The sequence below is a fragment of the Myotis daubentonii genome, chromosome 1 (genome assembly GCF_963259705.1).
Source record: "Myotis daubentonii chromosome 1, mMyoDau2.1, whole genome shotgun sequence".
NCBI lineage: Eukaryota > Metazoa > Chordata > Mammalia > Chiroptera > Vespertilionidae > Myotis > Myotis daubentonii.
Window position 1 is genome coordinate 70,537,858 of NC_081840.1, and position 15,000 is coordinate 70,552,857.

Below are 15,000 nucleotides of genomic sequence, written 5' to 3' on the forward strand. Positions count from 1 at the left end.
CCTGCTTTTTTTCCCTCCAGCAGCTAATGAACTGCTCCCATCTCATTATTCAAAAATAAAAAGGCACTTAGTATACGATGAACTGATTTCCCTTGCTTTTTTCTTCTTCTTTCTTTCTTTTTAAAGAAGTAACAAGATTTGGCGCTGATCAACCCTACCATTAAGTGACAAATAGATAAATATCCTTCTGGATTGATAAAAAGTTAGCTACTAGGTAGTCTGAAATGGTACTAAACTAAAATATTTTATGAGGCAACTTGGAGTGATCCACCATGCTTTATTGAATTTGAGACCCCCACCTCCAGAAAATTAATCAAATTCATTATTCTTCACCTTATATATACTGGTGTTCAGCATCTCCACACAGTTCTATTTTCTTGCACATCACTTGTCATCGCGATATTTTATATCATTTGTTTATTTACATGTTTACGGTCGACCTTCTCCACTAGGACGGAAGCTCCCTGGAGGACAGGGTTTTCGTCTAGTTTTGTTTCCCTGATGTCTCCCAAGGGAGAAAAAAAGGGAAATTCATATTGATATATACATCCCTTGAAATTATAATGGAAATGTAGAACTATTTTAAAGGCCCCAAATTTCAAAAATGTTTTTCTTTCTAATTAATTAAGAACGGAGGGAGAAAGGAAAGATGCACAAAGAAATGGAGCACTGAAGAGAAACAGTATGAAAAAGGTTGTTTTACTCTACCTACCGCTAAATAAAAGTTAAGCAAATTTTTAAAAAAATTTATTTAATAAAATTTAGCAACATTTCATTTCTTATGCCAAAAACCAAGCTGATGTTTTTAATGTTTCTAAATTCTGTGTACTCTATTTTTATTTCTGGGGGAAAATACCAATATTGCCAAGGTCAAATAACACCAAAATCCATAAAATTATGAAGTATTTAAAATAGGTCACATAATTATCCCTTAGGAGGAAAAAAGCATGCTATATCCTAAACTCCTGGACCCAAAGATAATTCCACTTTGCTTACATAAAGTGTGAGCTTTGCACAAAATTTTTAGAGATGTCACACATTGGCTATAGACACAAAACATTCAGAAGAAACCAGTTAATATGTTTGCTGATAACAAATGTGATCTAAATTGAGGATTCGTCTGTGTGAGAATTCTGTCCCTCCTTGTAGAGCATAAGCCTCCTGAGGGAAGATAACCCAACTCCCAACTTAGCCAGAAGACAGTTTTCCACAGAGCAGGGAACGTATGTTTGGGGGCGGGGGGGGGGGGGGGGGGGAAGAGAGAGAGAGAGAGAGAGAGAGAGAGAGAGAGAGAGAGAGAGAGGCAATATTGCAGAATGTCTGATTTAAAAAATAAGAGAATTAAAAAAAAACAAACCCTGCCCTGTTGCTCATTTGTTGACCGCTCTTCCCCCAGCCCTTTTGCCTTTGATACTTCTGCTAAAGATATGGTTTCTACCTTCCAATCAGACAGCCAGGTAAGCAGCCCCAGACAAGGACACCATGAGGCCAGTGCTGACTCAAACAGGCAACAGAGGAATGGCTTTGAGAATGGTGTAGTCCACTTCATTCATCCCCAGAGACAGAAAGATCTCTTCCTGCTGCTAAAATCGAAACTGACTTAATGGACAAAATACCGCTGAAAGGAATGTTCTTAAACAAGCCATTGTTTTCTTGACCAAATGTTCATCAGTAGTCTGAAAACTCAACAGAACAGCTACAATGGAAATGCAAAAATCTAAGACTGAAAGAAGAAATAATTTAAAAACAATCAAGTAGGCCATACTGGATGCTCTGCCCACCCAATGTCTTGTGAACAAAGATATTCACCAACTGGCCAGTGTTTTTGATAATTTATGGAAGAGTGGTGACTGAAACATGAAAAAGAACCCAAATTGGGTCCAGGTTTTTAAAAAATTCACCTTTATTTTGATTTCTTCATTTCAAAAATATTGCCCCTTATAATCAAAACGAGTTGATTTGCAAAAACAAACAAAAAGGTGTCTGTTAACAAATAAAACAGGTTTGTGAAAATTTAGATCAGACTGAGAAAATTTATTTTTGATACCTATTATAAAATTGACAGGCTTCTTTTTATGAAGAAGAATATGTAACCAGAGGGAATTTATCAGTCATCTGCAGAGGGTTTTACATAGGACTGATGTTAAATAATGTCATCATTTAGATGAATGACAGACAAGGACATATGTCTACTCATTTATGGGTAATACAGAGAGGGGAAAAAAGGAGAGTGGAAAAAAAAAAAACACACCAAAGATTAGAATGGGAGGCATAAATTTAAGTCCTGAATCTAAATAAAAGGTATCTAGTGAGATTATAACCCAAAGTAAAAAATAAAATATACAATCATTTACATATATAAATATAAATAAATAAAGAGAAGAGATAAAACTTCCTTAGAAGAATTTCAAATGATACATCTATACACTTCTCCTCCTTCCAGAAGGTAGAGTTTAATCTCCCTCAATTTGAGTGTGGGCTAAATGTAGTGACTTGCTTCCAAAGAACAGAGTATATGGGAAGGGAAAAATAACAACTTTACAGTGGAGAGCTCTGGCAAAGACTACCTTAACCAGAGATTAAGGTTAACAAAATGTGGAATATGTTACGTTAGCATCATGTACCCTCTGATATGATATGTTAAGGGAACTTCACCTCTGTGGTAGTCTTTTCTAAAACCAAAAAACCCAGTCTAACTGTAAGAAAAACCTCAGACAAACTCAAACTGAGACATGTTAAATAGAATACCTGATCAATGTTCCTCAAAACCATCATGGTCATCTGAGACAAGACAAGACTGAATAATCGTCACACACCAGAGGAGACTTGGGACTCATGACAAGTAAACACAATGTGAGATTCTGGGTTGGATCCTGGATCAGAATAAGGCCATTAATGGGAACATGATGAAATTCCCATTGAGTATGATGTTGGCTGTGGGTCTGTCATATATGGCTTTTATTATGCTTCTATTCCCACCTTGCTATCAAGAAAGGGTGCTGGATTTTGCCACATTCTTTTTCTGCATCAACTGATATGACTGTGTGATTTTTATATCTCAATTTGTTTATGTGATGTATCACATTTATTGATTTGTAGGTATTGTACCATCCTTGCATCCCTGGGGTAAACAGCCAACATCATACTCAATGGGCAAAAACTAAAACCATTTCCCCTAAGAACAGGAACAACACAGGGATGCCCACTCTCACCACTCCTGTTCGACACAGTACTGGAATTACTAGCCATTGCAATCAGACAAGAAGAAATGAAAGGCATCCAAATTGGAAAAGAAGAAGTAAAACTGTCCTTATTTGCAGATGACATGATACTGTACATAGAAAACCCTAAAGACTCCATCAAAAAATTATTAGACTTAATAAATGAAATCGGCAATGTAGCAAGATACAAAATTAATGCCAAAAAATCTATGGCATTTCTATACACCAATAGTGAACTTACAGACAGAGAGACTAAAAAAGCAATCCCATTTACCATCACACCAAAAAAATTAAGATATCTAGGAATAAACTTAACTAAGGAGGTAAAAGACCCATACATGGAAAACTACAGTACACTGAAAAAAGAGATAGAGGAAGACATAAACAGATGGAAGAACATACCATGTTCATGTTTTGGTAGAATCAACAACATTAAAATGTCCATACTACTCAAAGCAATCTATAGATTCAATGCACTCCCCATTAAAATACCAATGGCATATTTCACAGACCTAGAACAAACTCTCCAAAAATTCATCTGGAAGAAAAAAAGACCCCGAGTAGCTGCAGCAATCCTGGTAAAGAAGAAAAAAGTAGGTGGGATCTCAGTACCAGATATCAAGCTGTTTTACAAAGCCACTGTTCTCAAAACAGCCTGGTACTGGCACAAGAACAGACATATAGATCAATGGAATAGAATAGAGAACCCAGAAATCTACTCAAACCACTATGCTCAATGAATATTTGACAAAGGAGGCAAGAACATACAATGGAGTCAAGACAGTCTCTTCAATAAATGATGTTGGGAAAATTGGACAGATACATGCAAAAAAATGAAACTAGACCATCAACTTATACCTTACATAAAAATAAACTCAAAATGGATAAAGGACTTGAACATAAGATGGGAAACCATAAAAATACTAGAGAAATCCAAAGGCAGCAAAATCTCAGACATACGCCGAAGCAATTTCTCCACCGATACCGCTCCTAGGGCAATGGGAACTAAAGAAAAAAATAAACAAATGGGACTACATAAAAAGAAAAAAGCTTTTGCAAAGCAAAATAAACCATCAACAAAACAACAAGAAAGCCCACTGCATGGGAGAACATATTTGCCAATGTTATCAGTGATAAGGGTTTAATCTCCAACATTTACAGGGAACTTAACAAAAGGAAGATAAACAACCCAATCAAAAAAAATGGGCAATGGACCTAAATAGATACTTTTCCATAGAAGACAGAAGGAAGGCCAAGAGACATATGAAAACATGCTCAAAGTCACTAATCACCCGAGAGATGCAAATCAAAATGATAATGCAGTACCATCTCACACCTGTCAGAATGGCTATCATCAAAAAATCAACAAAGGATAAGTGCTGGTGAGGATGCAGAGAAAAAGGAGCACTCATGCACTGCTGGTGGGAATGCAGACCGGTGCAGCCACTGTGGAGAACAGTATGGAGTTTCCTCAAAAAACTAAAAATGGAATTCCCATTTGACCCAGTGATCCCACTTCTAGGAATATATCCCAAGAAACTAGAAACACCAATCAGAAAGGATATATGCACGCCTATGCTCATAGTCGCACAATTCACCATAGCTAAGATTTGGAAACAGCCTAAGTGCCCATCAGCAGATGAGTGGATTAGAAAACTGTGGTACATATACATAATGGAATACTACGCTGAGGCAAAAAAGAAGGAATTCTTACCATTTGCAACAGCATGGATGGACCTGGAGAGCATTATGCTAAGCAAAATAAGCCGGTCAGAGAAAGATAAATATCACATGATCTCACTCATTTATGGAATATAATGAACAACACAAACTGATGAACAAAAATAGATCCAGAGACAGAGAAGCATCGATCAGACCATCAAACCTCAGAGGGAAGGTAGGGGAGGGTGGGGGTAAGGGAGAGAGATCAACCAAAGTACCTGTATGCATGCATATAAGCCTAACCAATGGATACAGACAACAGGGGGGTGAGGGCATGAGTGGGGGTGGGAGTGGGGGGGCAATGGGGGGGATAAGGACACGTATGTAATACCTTAATAAATAAAGAAAAGAAAAAGTGATGAAATTCAAATAAAGTTGGAAACTTGGTTAACAGTAATGCACCACTTATTTGATAATTATTTGTCTTAGTGTTGACAAATGTTCCACAGTAATGTAATATTATAACTTTTGGGGCAACGAAAACTGAGTGGCAGGTAAAGGGGAACTTATTATCTTTGCGCCTTTTCTGTTAATAAAAAACTATCCCCCACAAAAGTAAAAACTTTCTAGTGGATTTGTGGCCCTCAAAGAAATGACCTCATGAGAAATTTAACCCTTCCATTAACCACCAAAAAACAACAACAACAATGCTTGTTTTTGAAGAGTGTTAATTAAAAGAATGTATGAAGTGCAACATACAAGTAATTATAGCAAAAAAAGTTGTACATTTCCATAGAATATATATATATATATATATATATATATATATATATATATATATATATATATAGATGCCACATATGCTGTTGATTTGTTATTATGAGATAAAATAAATTAGAAAAAGAATTTGGGAAATTGAGTTCCTTCTCCCATCCTATGCAGCTTTGATAAGACCATAATTAATTTCTCCCATTACACTGCATCATAAAAAGTATTTCAAAAAGTTTCAGGATTTCCAAAATTATCAGAGAATTCAAATTTTAAGAGTACTTAAAGAAGATGAGGGGTAAATTATTTTTTTCATATGTTTCAGGTGACTATTTATTGGAATACAACTGCCTATCACTATAAAAATCACTATTATTTGAGTACCTACTATGTGCCAAGCACCATGCTAGGCACTTTACAAAATTATCTTTAATCTATATAATAGTGAAAAACAGATGTTGCTTTCCAGTTTTAAAATACAAACTATGGCTCCTGAAGAAGTTACGCAAGGTGAAAGCTAGTAAACAATCAAACTGGGATTCTAACTCAACATGTGGAAATACACACAAATTGTAACAGATGAGATTTAGGCAGAAAGATGATAAACTGTGCTGACATTAACAGAGATTAACTAAGCACTTGGGCAATCTCTAAACAATGCTGTTCATGAAATGACAGAAAGAACACCACTCTGAAAACAGAAAACCTAGGTCCCTTCACTTGCTCACTGCTTTTGCTCATTCCTTTGTGTGTTTTAGATATATAATGAGGTTAAGTAGAAGAGAATTTGGGTTTGGGCGATACGATTTCAAGTCCCAGCTCTTGCCCTTTCTAACTGTGTTACTAGGCTGGTCATTTATCCTGAGCTTCTATTTATCATACATAAAAATGCAAAACAGCATTTGCCTTATCTATGTTAAAGAGTTGTGTATAGCTATGGGCTGAAAAGGGGAAGAGGATTAAGCAATACAAACTTCCAGTTATAAAACAAGTCACAGGTATATAATGTACAACATAGGAATAGAGTCAATACTATCATAACTAGATACAGTGACAAATAGTTACTAGACTTTTTGTAGGTATCACTTTGTAAGGTATACAAATATTGTAACACTATATTTTACACCTGAAGCTAATATATTAAAAACTTAAAAGTTAAAAAAGGAGGTGTTGTATAGGTCAAATAAAACATCAATTTTTTTTAAACAATGAAGATCTATTCAAATGTTTTACGTGTTATATACAAATTTACTTAATATCCTCTCAACTCTGGAGTCATAAATAAATAGTAGATAAATTATCAACAAAATATGTAATTCAAGTCAACTAATATTTATGAATGTAAGATCAAAGGGTAAACTAAGACAAGGAACATGATCCACCAAAAATCATTCCTGTGTTAGTTATATAAAATGTCTTCTCAGACTAAAAGATAAAAATGAGAAGGTGGCTTTAGTGAAGATGAATCATTTACCTACATATACTATTTAGTTTTAGCAAGATTCATTTAGCAATTCCCATTAAAATTCAAAGATTAATTGGTGTACAGTGACATCACAGATCAACTATAACCCAAAAGATCAAGGCATGGGTCCTGAATGAAGCAGAAGTTATCTGCCATCAACAAAAGAGATCTACTCAAGATGTTGCATTTTATATCCTTGAAAGGCAAAAGAAATAAGCTCATATTAGCTGGGTATTTTTACTTGATTAATAAATAAATACTACTGGTTATTATCCAAGAATGTTGTTGATCAAGTTTCTCAAGCAAAAATATTTAATCTGAAAAAAGTTACAAAATAAACCTTATAATTATCTCATTCTTAAATACATTAGCATCCTCTCATGAATTAGGAGAAAGTGAAATTCCTAAATTCTTAAACCGTGATGTAATATTGGTTTTATTGATTTGCTGTACAATTTGTGGGAGTATCCAATCATTATTTTGACAGTTTTATCATAAGGTAATAGACTTCCTTGTAGATAATTGCAGTTACCACATTCAATTTCAACCTTACATAGGATTTTTTCCTAGATACAGCTCTACTGTCAGTCCTAGATCACATTACTTTCTTTTTATAGCTATACACACAAAGCATTTTAGGTGTTACACCTAATTATGTCAGCACAATAACAATTTAAAAGCTCATCATTAAGAAGTAAAGGTTAAGTACCTATATGTTAAGACTCCTTTTCATAAAGACATATAGTGCTATGTGACATCAGTAAATGAATTATGCAAGTACTTAAAAGTCTGAAAGTTACAAAAAAATAAGACCTCTTCTTGGATAAACTGGGAAATTTGATGAGTTTGTATCCAGACAATAACATTTGTGAACTACAGTGTTGACTTAAAAGCTTTCTGACTCATGAAAACTATTCAACCATACAAGGGCCAAAAAAGGGAAGAGGATTAAGAAGTATAAACTTCCAGTTATAAAACAACACAGAATTATGTGGCAAAACAATCATTTTCCTAGGGAGGCAGTTTAGCATAATTGTTAAGAGCATGGACTCTAGAATCATATTGTAGCTACTTACTGTTGAGCCTGAGGCAAGTCACTTTAGATCTTTTTACCTTGGTTTCCTCCTTTGTAAATATTGATATTACTTTGTCTCATAAAGTTGTTCTGAGGATTAAATGTTCGGTAAAGCTCTTAGAAAGTACCTGGCATATACCATACACTATATAAATATCAGATATTATTTTTGTTTCCTTGAATTTTCTTGAGTAGCAAATAAACAAATAAAAGACATAAAGAAGGATCAAAACTGAAAGGTGATCTGAGCCAGTGGATAAGGAGACAGAAATACAACGGGAGCCAAGAAATGAGCTACACATGGAATGTAGGAGTATGGGGCATTCCTACTCCAGGAGAAAAAAGCAAATTGGAAGTTCAGAAGTTCTTTGTCAAAAGAATGAATTAGGCTTAAAGGAATTCTAAAGATTGAGGCCAAATTTGGTATCCAAGCTTATAAATAGATGGGAGAAAACAACACAGGATTCAATACAGATCTACACAGGAGGCACATAAAAAAGAAGACTGTGACACCCCTGCAGTTTTCTGATAGGTGTGTGTGTGGGAGGGGGGAGGTGGGAAGGGCAAGGATGGGGTCAGACAATGACCAGTAGACTGTGCAAGAGAGCAACTGCAGAAGAGGCTTAGTGGCAACTGAACTGTTAACGCTCCTGAAATACAAGCCATGATAATTCTCAATGTAATGCATTTCATCATTTAAGAAGAGAAAAAAAAACAAGCCCAAAACTTGATTTTCCACTCCATAATTTCCACTTCACAATTATGTAATTATCAGAGAAAATGACTTGGTGTCTTGATAGGCTCAGGCAAAAATTCTGCCCCACACCCCGCCCCTTCGATTTACCTGATTTTAAAAAATGTAAAATAAGAAGCAGTTCCATAATTAAAAGGATAGGCTATACAATATAATTCAGCATCTGAATTAACTACGCTCAAGATAAATAGAAAATGTTTCTAGTAAATGACTATGTTCCTAAAGAGAAAAACAAATCAACATGGCTCTATAATAAATATTCTGGAATCACCAAAAATGCCAATAATCAATATTTTATATCAAAATAAAAAATATTGACCAACAAAGACTTTTTCTTATGTATCAATCTATGTTAATAAAAGTATTTTTAAGTTCTAAGAAGATTCTGCTTTATTGCACATTTTTAAAACCATTTTCCCTAAACAGGAAAAAAAATGACATGAAATTAGGACTATACTAGGAAATTTAGTATATATAAGTACCATACATATATGAACCAATTTTTACTTCTAGATCCTTCTTGAGACAAAATTCCCAATGGCGGTGGTGGAAATTATTTCTGTCAAAATCAAGCAACAACTTGTCATCAGTTCTTGATTACTCTTATCTCCCAGGCTCTGAATCAATCCTGTAATCCTTCTGGTCCTTCCCCAACTGCCTTCTCACCATATTCCCCCTCTATCCCTAACGGCCTGTTCACTGAGCTTTTTGTATCTTAAGCTTTTCCTCACAAGTTGTTGAGAAAAATATAATGGGAGGAACACTAATCAGTAAAAGTTTTCTACAGTTAACAGGATTTATAAGAAGTTCAGTTAGATATCAACATTAATAGCCAAGGCAGATTACTTCTTAATTTCAAGTAACCATCCTCTGCTTGTAGCCATGATCATGGATGATAGAGTTCATTAAATGCCACTGACGACACTGTATGTAAAGCATAGCTGGAACCTAATTTCCAATTCTGAGCTTCTTGAATGACAACGCTTTCAGTATAATCATTATCATTAATATTTATCATGCAATGAATGTGCTTCCATACTCCTTTTTTTAAAATAGCGAAAATAAGTCATTCTCTCATTCCATCAGTTATAAAAAGCAACTCTATAAATAGAGGAAAATGTCTTTAGATATAATTTTTATCAACAAAAGATGAGGGTCCAAAATAAGCTCAAATTCCTACTCCTGGATTTTTACCTAAATTGTCTAAACCAGCAAGTCTCAAAGGATAGACAGGCTACAACAGTGCTTTCAAGAAATGGAAAACATCATATGGTGCCGAAACTTGAAGTGTCTTTCAATCAGGACTTTAAAAATGTCTTAAAATTATATTAAAGGTCAAAAGGTATCCATGTGCAATATGTAAGGAAATAATATTTGCCATTAAAGAAAAATGTAATCAATAAAGGAGATGTTTGCAAAGACTTGGGAACATTCTCCTTTATGTAAACTAGAGAAGCTCCTGTTAACTGTGGCTAAAATCTAAACTGTATCAAAGTTTAATCAGATTCAAATACCTACTAGATTCTTTCTCACTTATATCTAGAGTTTTAAAGATGCTTGTACTGTGTACTGATGGTCTAGCACACTGCCAAAGGTTGAACCCAGTTTGTTTCAAAACTGAAGTTAAGGTCATTTAAAAGGTAAGAACAAACATTAGTAATTCCATTGGATAAAGCGTAACTTCACGTGGGGGCAGGGGGAATTACACAATGTTAGGTAGAAGAGCACATCCCTGTAAGAAAACAGAGTAAATTGGTATTCTACAAAACATTCATGTTCACTGCAAATTTCATTCAACCGTACGGTTCATTTTAAGAGAATATTAGGATTAACAGGACTAAACCAAAGCCAGGCAGAGTATACTGCTATACCAAAGCTGTATGAAATCTTTAGGAAATAAACAAAGCCATCAGTTTTTAATGTGGATGGAGGCATTTTTCCAATGGTTCTTCAGAAATTTTAATCTGCCTTACATTTGAAGTATGGTAGCAATCATCTCAGGTAGAAACTATAATTTACCTTTAACCCTGCTGTTTGGCTTCTGTACTTATTTGCTTTGTTTACAATAGAAAAGTTACTTTGATCTTCTGAATTATATAAATCATCCCATTCGATTGCATGCCTTATTGATTGTAATGTGAATACCCCATTGGTTGTGGTCATACTGGTTTTAGAAAGCACATTCCTCTGTACCTGGGAACCAGGACAGCACAATTATCCCAAGACCCGAGGGTTCCAGATAATGTGTCCCTGTCAACTCAGTGGTCCCAAGACTCAAGGGCTCTAGATAATGTGTTTCTGTCAACTCAGTGGTCCGAAGACCCAAAACTATAATTACTCTTTGTAGATAACTAATCAGCTCAATCTCGCTTCTGTAACTGCTTTGTGCAAACCAGGTTCCTCATTCCAAACCCTTGGATGTAATCAATACCTTTGTGATCTTTGCCTATATAAATCTGGTGTTTTGGCTGGGGAGGGCACTGCGAGATTTGGGAGAGCGAAATGCCCCCTCGTAGTCCCGGATTACAATAAATGTGACTCTTTAATTCAACTACTTGAGGCGTCTTCTGTGATTCGCGGGGTACATTACAACACATTCAGAATCAAGGACATTCAATATGTTTAATTTATAATTTGATTATATACTAGCTTCTCTATTAATAAGAGCTCTTACAAGTTATAGATAATTGATTTCTTTTTAAAAAAATATTTTTATTGATTTCAGAGAGGAAGGGAGAGGGAGAGAGAGAGAGATAGAAACATCAATGATGAGAGAGAATCATTGATGGGCTGGCTCCTCCATGCCCCACACTGGGGATCGAGCCCACAACCCAGGTATGTGCCCCTGACCAGAATCGAACCAGGGACCCTTCAGTCTGCAGGTTGACACTCTACCCATTGAGCCAAACCGGCTAGGGCTAGATGACTGATTTCCATGAAACAGCAGTGAACATTTAGATGATATTTTCCCACTTAAGGATATTTCCATTTTGGTATCTACTCAAGTTAGGAAAATCTTCATCAACAGTGTTATCTATAGTACGAATCTTAGTAGAAAGTCACAGTTCTTAGTGTGACACTCATTTCTTCATTCACTCACTCCCACATTTAATACTTGATACTTAATAGAAAATGGGGTGTGTACTAAAATTGGGGAGCACTGAAGAATAATAACAACAAAAGACAGAATCTCTAGTCTTGTAAAAGTTAAGATGGGAAGCTGTGATCTCAGGGGTAGATTATAAAACATGGAATTAAAATCCAGGCCTCCCTAGCAACTCAGTATTCTGTAACTGGTCATCACTTTCCAATTATACTCTCTATTGGAAAACAGGAAAGAATGTATGTTGATATTTAAAGGATTTGTTAAAAAAAAAAAAAAAAAGAAAAAAGAAGTACTTCCTCTTTAAGAAAACAGACCCACATGTAGTCTAATATAGTCGTTCCTAATCTAAATGCTATTGGTAATATTCTATACTAGGAAGAAAGACTGCTGAGTGGGGTGGGGCTCAATTACATGAACTGATGGCAGTAAAAAGAGCTCTTCCTCTCCTGTTTTTGTCCAGGTCCGTAATGTGACATGAAAACCGGCAACCCTATTTTGACAGCATTTCTCCAAAATTATTCGAACTGGTACTTCATTCACTATAGTGCAACGAAAGGAACCTGACAAGGAACTGGAAGCCTTAACTTCGAGCATACCCATTCACAGCCACACCCTTTACTACCATTCCCATTACAACTTCCTAGAGTCTCAGTTTCCTAACCTGTACACCGGCCTCCTATGTCTCACCTACTTCCCTGAGTTATTTTGAGGCCATAAAATCCACGGAAATGCTAACTGAAATGTTCTCCCTCAGAACAACCCAACTCTGGATTCCATTCAGACCTCATGAGAAACAGAACAAGGCGCAATGTGAATAAACTTCCCTGTACTAAGTTGGGAGGAAGAAAAATAACTCACTTCTTTTGAACGGACATAATAGGATCATGGCCAAGTCACTTATCCTCTCTGAAACTCAGCCTCTATGGTACCTACCAGTTAGTTCTGTTGTGAAGGGAAGCAGCAGCACAACATATAAGTTTTCTAAAAGACCATAAAACATTTAACCAGAAACAATAACAAAGTCAGTATAACAAAACTTTGTTACCCAAGTGCCACTCAAGTTTCTTTTTAACTACGGAGGCACTACATAGAATATACATATCACACTCTAATAATTATCCTAAAAGAAACCCAAGGGTACTCCCTAAGATTAGATGTTGTTCAAGTATATGTTACTGAAATCACATGGCTTATGTGTCCCAAGCTATTAACTATACCTTTTTATAGAAAGAAAAACAATTTAAAACTCAGTATTGATCTGGCGAAAGTCATAGTACATACATAGTCCTCTCCACTCCCTAAGGAATTGGCTCCCCCCCACCACCCAATTTCTAATTTTAAAAAGAAAAAATTAAAAATACAAACCAAGACTGACTGCGACTTGCAGCTCATTAAAGCTGAGGTGATTTCCCCTATATAGAATTCTATTGATCTCCATAGTCCACACTAGACAAAAAGTGTGGTCAGGGAGGGGGATGATGGATGCCTCTGCCAATAGCACTGAACAAACCTGTTAGCTAATTGCTACCAAAGACAATTATCCCCGCATTGTTTCATAATGGAAACACATTACAAAACTCTAATATACACACAGGGAAATTTGATGATTTGACTGCGGAGCCATGTGCACTGAATTTCATTGCCAAAGGCCAGCTAGGTCGCTGCTGTGAAGGGGAAGAAAGTGTCAAAATATAAGCCACAGTATCTTAAAGCTCTTTAAGGAAGAAAAAAAAAAAGAGAGGAAGAAAGAAAGGCGGTGGGGGAAAGAGAAAGACAAAGAAGAGAAAGGAAGGCAACCCAGAATCATCAATAAATTGAACATATTCTGTATCTGGCAATAATTTTCTGTTACTTTTGTAAAATGATGAACCTCTTAAATGGTTTGTCATGTAAGCATAAAAAGATTTAAAAAATAATTTTCTGTCCAGAAGAACATTTCAATAGCTTTTTTGACTGGCAATCAGCCTACTGGCAAGTCTGGAGTTAAAAAGGTGGCTTCACAAAAGCCTAGTATGATGATTAAAAATAACATCAAATATCCGTCATGATTTTATTTAAATAAGAAAAAAAAATCGGACTCTATACAATCACAGTAAAACAGTCATTAACCCAACCAATTATAAAAGAAAAAGCCTTGAAATACAGTTATTTGATTATACATAATCATAGTGTAATTCAAGCATACAATATTTACATGTGCCTCCTTTCCAAGAAACCACATTCTTGAAATACCCTTTCCTTGATATGTTTCTAAATATGCTCATGTCCTTCTCCAGTGTATTCATGCAAGACATTTAATCCTAGCATTGGAATTACAGGAATTCTAATATATTGTACACTTCAAAATTATATTCAGCACTATTTAACTCCACTGTATAAAATGGTACAAAATAAAAAGAAAAATGTACCAAAGATGTGCCCGTGTTATAAAGATAAATTAATGGCTACAAAATTTATGAGCAGCCTATTAACTTCATAATTCACAAGTCAATGAATTCTGTTTTACTGTGTTTGATGCTGCTTTATATAGGCCAGCCTACCTGCTTCCGACTATGCTGACTACTATTTTGACAAGACCTGGATAGCAGTAGGTCCAAAGCAATCAGAAGGTTGACTTTGACAAATGGTGGTGCTGCGGTGAAGTTGAAAATAACACACATCCACTTTAATCTCTTTCTTGATTAAATCGAAACCATACCATTCTGACATCATGTGATTTGCTCATGAAGCATCACTGCAGGTTACTTTAGAGGCTACATCTATTGAAATGATATTGAATTTTTAGGGGAAGTACTTAATTCATTCAAATGAAACCTTCGCAAGGTAACTGGGCCACCAGTCACTGGTAACTACAGATCCAAAGAAAATCAAAGGAGAAATCCCTGACAAAGAATAAAAAATAAATAAAAATCCAACATGTCCTACCGAATGATATTTTAGTAGGTATTA

At 35.4% G+C, this 15,000-nt stretch overlaps 1 protein-coding gene across 3 annotated transcripts in view; it reads right to left on the minus strand.

Annotated features, from left to right (window-relative positions):
• The window catches only part of CDIN1 (CDAN1 interacting nuclease 1), a 219,063-nt gene that overhangs the window by 137,686 nt on the left and 66,377 nt on the right, over positions 1 to 15,000 (minus strand). The gene's annotated exons all lie outside the window — the stretch shown is intronic.